Below are 6,887 nucleotides of genomic sequence, written 5' to 3' on the forward strand. Positions count from 1 at the left end.
GCTGCTGCTGTACAAGGCTGTGATTGTGTCTGTCTGAATGAGCAGCAGGGAGTTGCTGTGAAAGAGCTCAGTAGACGTTTCCTTGCTAAATAGAGGTTTAAAAAGGCAGTCTGACATATTCACAACCCTAGGTGACTTAGTATTCTGCTGTTTCTCTGTGATGTCCTAACAAGCTGTCACAGGAGATTATGGCTACTATCTCAGCCACAACTGACAAACACCAACTCAGTTTAAACATTAGTCACATTCAGCATTTCTGTGCTGAGGCAAGACTGCAGAGCTGCTCCAAGTTTTTCTGTTAGCTGCGCTCTTCCCTGTGGCCCTGGGCAAAGCAACGCAGCAGTCTCAAACCTCTGTAGCCACCAGTCAAAGTTCCTGTATTTTATGTTTCCACGAGTAAGTGCGTGTGTGCGCTGCCTGAGTAAAAATAGTTTTCAGGAAGAGCTACAGAAGAGGTGTGAGGGAGGAACGGGTGAAAGATCGTCTGAGATGGTGGGGTCGGTGTTCCAAGCAGTGCTATAAAGGCGTCAATAGAGAGAGAAAGATAATATTGAATTTCAAAAGTAGCACAATATGTATATAAGATCTACTGTATGCTTGAGTTTCTGGAACAACTCTCTGATAAAAATGTGCAGCCACAAGCAGTTATGTATATGTTCCTCTCAGTATTAAATCCTTTCAGAAGGCCATGACATCCCTTCAGTCTAAATATATAAAACTCGATAGTCCATTAGTCTGAATTTGCCTGAATTTGTTTCTGACCAATGATAACATCTTTGTTTTAACCAGGGTTTTAATACTTTGAGCAAAACCTGATTAATTAATAAATCTCTGTCCAATTCTTATACTGTTTATTTAATCTTTAATTAGACAGACAGTATATTGAATAATGCTGCACAGCTAATAGGAAATTGTATTTTAAGGATTCCATCACCACACAAATGCCAGCAACTGAAGGCCAGCACAGTTTGTAGCACTCAAACCCTGAAGTATTTAGTCCATTATATTCTATTAGGGTTTCCTTTTCCAGGTTTCTGATGCTTTTCCCTGAAAAAAGCAACTGAAAAGCCTTTTCAGTTAAATGCATAAAATAAGGTCTGTGGTTCACATTAGCCTAAAACGTTGTGATAAATTAAACCTGTAAATATCTCAGTTGTCAGTTGCAGAAGGTTCTGCTGTAGAAGGTGCTTTGTATTCATATCAATACATTTGCAGTTGAATTATGTTCATTTGTGAAGAATTTAATAAACTAAATGTGTGTGTGTATATCACATGTCACATTCCTTCACTAAGTTAGATTTCTTAATTTAATCAAATCCCAAGATTCTTGATTGCGGTTATTGTCTGTTTTGGTCTACAAAAACATGTCATGACTGTACTGTTTAATACCTGTATTTCATTCATCTTGAGCATTGTATTGTTTTCTGGATTGTGGTTATCCAGCAGTAGAGATGTGCAACTAAGCTGCATTATGAACAGATTGAAATTTGACTGCAAAAAAAAACTTTAGGATGTAGTCTAAAACCCCAGTCAAAAACTGTAAAAAGTGTCAAAGCAAAGTTCACCTGAACATCCTGGCTAACACACTAGCCAGGTGGAAACAAAAAAGCAATAGTCTGTCACCATGGCACTCCAAAATTCCGCTAAATTCCAGTTAGCTAGTTGTTCAGTCAGTAACTGGACAATAAGTTCTGATGATTTAGTCAAGACATGTATTTGTATTATTGACTCCTGCCTTATAGTCTACAATCCATACCTTTCTTGTGGACCAGTCTATAATCTGGCAGAGGAGGTTAAATAAACGTGGATGGTGCAACACAGCTAATAAACTACAATAGCGTGTTCTGATTTGGACTCTCTGTTCCATCGAAAGTAAGCACTGCCAAAATAGTCATGGGTGAAAATTTGTGTCACCAAATCAAAGTTGAACTTTGTACAAACTATTTGCACGGATTTACTCACCCCTCAAATCAGATAACCATATATTAGCAAGTGACCTTTTTTAATGCCAACATTTTTAAGAGGAACCCTTATGAATAGGAGCGTTGGAAAATAAACTTGTCAGTTGAGTTCTCAGGGCATTAAAGCTGCAGTAGTTAATTTTTATTATATTTTTCATATTTTCTGAAACTTTCACTATATCCTGGCATTTGCAAGAATCCACTGGGCCTGAATGAAAACAACCAATCAGAGCCGAGAAAGATGCAAAGACACTTTGAGTTGAAGCATTGAAGGTAGTTGATTGTTGGAGTTTCATTCCCCAGCATCGATATTATGACATGGGAATGAGCTCAACAATCAACTATCTTTCTTGGATCTGATTGGTTGTTTTCATTCAGGCCCAGTGGATTCTTGCAAATACCATTAGGAGCACTAATTCACAGATTATCTGTCTCATGCACTACTGTCAGGATATAGTGAAGGTTTTAACTATACGTGCAGAAAATAGTAAACTGATTTCAATCAAGAGATGCATCTGACTATTACTGCAAGCACAATTTTAATGTTTCCTTCTTTGTGTGTGATGAAGTAGAGCATGCTCAGAATGCTTCTGGCTATTTATGAAATGTTGATAGATTTTTTATTTAGCCTTTTCCTCAGTAGGGTTTTTAAAATAAACATCAATGCAGAAGGGACAATCTACCTTTTGTCATTAATGTGGTCAGTTGTGGCCTCTACATTTTATTTTCCAGTGGTCAGTTCCAGACAGTATAAAGAGTTCACAGTTGCAAGGGAGCTAAAGGATACTGAAACAGCCTCATCTTAATTATAGTGCTCCTCTGGCTCTGTGCTCTTAGTGCTCCTAGTGCTCCAGGCTCATTATTAATGGCTTACAGTGTGGAAAATGACACCGTGGGAAATAGCCGGGTCCATCATCATCCATCGTCATTCAGCCTTCATTATGAACAGCACTCTTTTTCCTTCAGCTCGAGTTTTGGTATATTTGAAGCAGATCCCAGGTTCTAAATAAAATATAATACCCCAGCTATTAAACATAAAGACGGCCCAGTTGCCTTGGATAAATAAGAGAGCACACACAATGGTTAATCTTGCAGGTCTGTGTCCCCCATCACAAAACAGGCCTAGGCAGGTCGTAGAAATATAGATCCTTCTACTGGATCCCAGATCTGTCCTGTTAGAGTGGATTGTACCAGGCTGCAGGAACAGAAAAAAGAGATTGTGCTGGCAGACCTTTAAACATTTCCAGATGCTGCAGACTGAACTGTGGGAACTTAGTGGAGAGAAAAATCTGTGGTTCGCCAACCTTAAGAGGCCTAGAGGGTGATTTTAAATGTCTACCTCGCAATAGGATTTGACTAATAACAGGGTTTTCAAGGCACACAGTGGTAGTTTGTGGATTGAGTTTACCAACAGTTGCTCTTATATGCTGATATTCATTAAAATAAACCAGGCTTGTGTAACCAACTTGACTTGGTGGGTACATTAAACATTATAGAGGAAATTAAAAAAGCAATAATCATTTTAATAAAAGCTGTGTGTTTTAGTCTTTTAAAAGATCTGGTAGTCCATTGTAAGACACTTTCTTATTATTAATGAAGCCTCTTTTTATAATAATAATAATAATAATATTTTTTATTCATATAGCACTGTTCAAAAAAAGAAGTTTATAAAATGCTTAACAAACAAAGAGGGAATAATGAATACTGATAGCTAGGCACACAGTAAAGATAAAACCATAAACAAACAATAAAGTAGGAGTGACAATTGTATTTATCATGCAAAACAGCAATCGCAGTGTGATGTTTAAAACATTTGTTCCTTTTTGATTTTAGTTCAGTATAAGTAGAAGGTGTCGAAGACCCGATACATTGTAAAGGATACCATGGTCTGTACACTTCAGCAACTTACTCTGAGGCTTTGCCATGTGATGCCTTATTGATTATATTAAACACATTTTAAAATCAATTCTAAAACAAACTGAGAGCCAGTGTAATGAAGCTAAAATTGGAGTAATGTAAGCGGGGCATTTGTGTTTGTTAGAAGTTTGGCAGCAGATGTTTGAACAAGCAGAAGCTGATTAAATAAGTGAAAATCCAGAAAATCTTGTTATCAAGCTTGTTTAATAAACGTGAATGTTTTTAGTACTCAGGTTTAGTGCCAGCATGAACAGAGCTGCTATAATAATAAAAGATCAATATCTGCACCATATTGTGGTACCATTGGCATTTGAAAAAAAACTATTTGACACACAAACATAGATTTCTCCACCGAGTCACACCAGGCCATCTCCTCATGCCGAGCAGAGCGATTTATTGGCCCTCTTGTCCCCCGTCGGCCCCATCAAACTATCGCTCTCCCGGACTATTTTTATCCATCCGGGAGAACATGTCGGCATCCTTTCCCCCGGCCCGCTCCCATAATTCCTCTCTGTGTCCAAACACACGCTGACAAGAAATAGGTCTGCAGAGGCCTGATGCTTTACAACAGGCTGCTGTTTCACATGAACAACTCCACTCACACTCTCATCTTACATTTATGTGCCTCACACGTGCTCTCGCTCACTCTCACTCTGTGGCTTTCTCTCTCTCTCTCCCTGGCTTTCTCTCTGTGTGTGTAAATGATGAAAGTAAAAGTAATATAAGAAACTGACAGGGGCATCTGGCCTAATTCCAATAGAAAATGGAATTGGAATAGTGCCTCTCTTCTCACAGCTGTGTGTGTTTTTGCGTGTGAGTTTGTACATTTGAGTGTGTGGCAAAAAATCAAGGCAACAAAGGAGCTCGGCAGCAGCCAGCTGCCCAGCGGTGAAGCACTGATGAACAGTGAGGAAACTGAGCCGCTGCTGCTGCTCAACACCTTCCTGTTTGTGAGAGTGTGTGTGTTTGTGTGTGGGTTGGTTTGTGTGTGTTTCATGCTTGCCTGCACATCCCAGACAGATCATCCATACACATGACATTGATCACATTTTCTCTGGCTTACAGATGCAGTCTTTGTTATATACACTGTAGCCATGTAGCATAATCTTCTAATGCATAAGGACTTCAATTGGCAGCATTGTGCGGCTGATTTAACAGCTAATAATCACTCACTTTATTTATTCACTCCCTTGCTGCTGCAGAGAGAATTGAGTTACACGATTAGAGCGTCTTTTCCTCTCTAAACGCCTGCTGGTAGATTAAATTTCTCCCCTTTTCTTCCTTCTGCTCTTTGTTTTCATAAATGCAGTGCCGGTCCTAAAGGAGACAACATCTATGAGTGGAGGTCGACCATCCTGGGCCCTCCAGGCTCCGTGTACGAGGGAGGAGTGTTTTTCCTGGACATCGCCTTCACACCAGACTACCCCTTCAAACCACCCAAGGTGAGTAGTGCCCTGCAGGCATGCAGCACAGCCCCCCGCTTCTTCACCCAGAGCTTTGAACAATGTCACCATTGTCCCAGCAGGCTGTCAGCTTTTCCCGCTGTTGTCCGACAACAATGACATGTTTAAGGCTTGTTCACCTACAGCGCGTTGACAAAATAATGGGTGACAGCAGCAGAGAGAACTGAAGGTGGTCTGAAGATAAATGATGAGCCTATACTTTTTTATAAATACATACAGTATACAATTAAAGGATAAAGCAGGTGTGCTATATTTTTTATTAAGGTTAACAAATCCCATAGAAAGACCAAAACCAACAATATGTTAGTCTGTCTTTCAGTACTTACTGAAACACTAAAGTACATCGGTTCCTACAGAAGCAGTATTAATTTCATTAATAAAAACTATGATGAAAAATGCTTTTTGATGACCAACAATAGCTTAGAAAAAGAAAACTATGAAGAAATGTAGTATAAAAGCACGTTAATTACAAATCTGCTTTTATTGTCAAGACGGACAAATAAGCTAATTACTGAAATATGCAAATTGCAGATGCTGCAACTTTTTGATAAAGGTAAAATGTGTGACCAAGTACTGTAGTGCTGCAGAGATGCCCTGGCCTACAAATGTTTTTCTACAGATGTAGAAATTTATGTTTGTTTGGTACAGACCACAACAAATGTCACATCATCATGATTTTAACAGTTTTATCCGTGAAAATTATATCTATGATGTTAATATGATCATTCCCACACTAATCGTGAATCATATCATAATTACCTAATATCTGTCAAAATAACCGCAATGTGAGGTTTCTACCATATCATGCAGTCCTATTTTCATGCATTAAAACCATGGATGCGTCTGTCCCAGATTTGTAAAACATGGCCAAAAGTATCTCTTATTTAGCTGCTTGCACTAATAAGCAGCATTTTAGTAACATTTCTGCCAGTAATGTTGGCTAACCTAACCAGTTCTTAGAAAGAAACAATTACAGTGATTTCGGGATTAAATTCATCCACAGACCGACTAAAGTTCCTGTCTAAATCTTCCCCTAAATGTTCGCTGAGGAACATCACTTCAGTGTAATAAAATGTTTTAGCTGCTTGTCTCAGGCTAAACCCAGACAGAGAACTATATTTCAGTGAACATGGGACTGAGTCCAGCATTAAAAGGATATCACTGCTCTGCAGCCGAGAGCAAAAGTTGCTTTTAATAATGTCAAGTGAGTATGAACAGTAAATGGGCAGCTCTGTTCGAACAGCCAGCGCTTACTGCAGAGTTTCTTCTGTATAGATTGCTATAAACAGATAAACAAGGCATTTACCACTAACCTTAAAATTAGACATTAAATGAAAAATGCATGATGTTTTTAGTTCAGTTGACTAAAAAGTGACTAAAACAAATACATTTTGGTCAAAAGGCTAAGACAAAAAATACATCAGAACTCTGCTACGGGTGAGGTAACTCTTTGAAAAAGAGTCACAAATATGTAGTTTAATTAAAAAAAAAAAAAAAAAGGCTTAGTAATTTCCTAAAACAGCTGGTCACTGTAGTTTTTATCAAA

The 6,887-nt window shown here is 38.6% G+C and overlaps 1 pseudogene; it reads left to right on the top strand.

The window, feature by feature from the left end:
- LOC118342312 overlaps positions 1–6,887 on the top strand; it is an 88,649-nt pseudogene that overhangs the window by 46,633 nt on the left and 35,129 nt on the right.

This window comes from Morone saxatilis, unplaced genomic scaffold (assembly GCF_004916995.1).
Source record: "Morone saxatilis isolate NCDOM2014 unplaced genomic scaffold, NCSU_SB_2.0 Contig9, whole genome shotgun sequence".
NCBI lineage: Eukaryota > Metazoa > Chordata > Actinopteri > Moronidae > Morone > Morone saxatilis.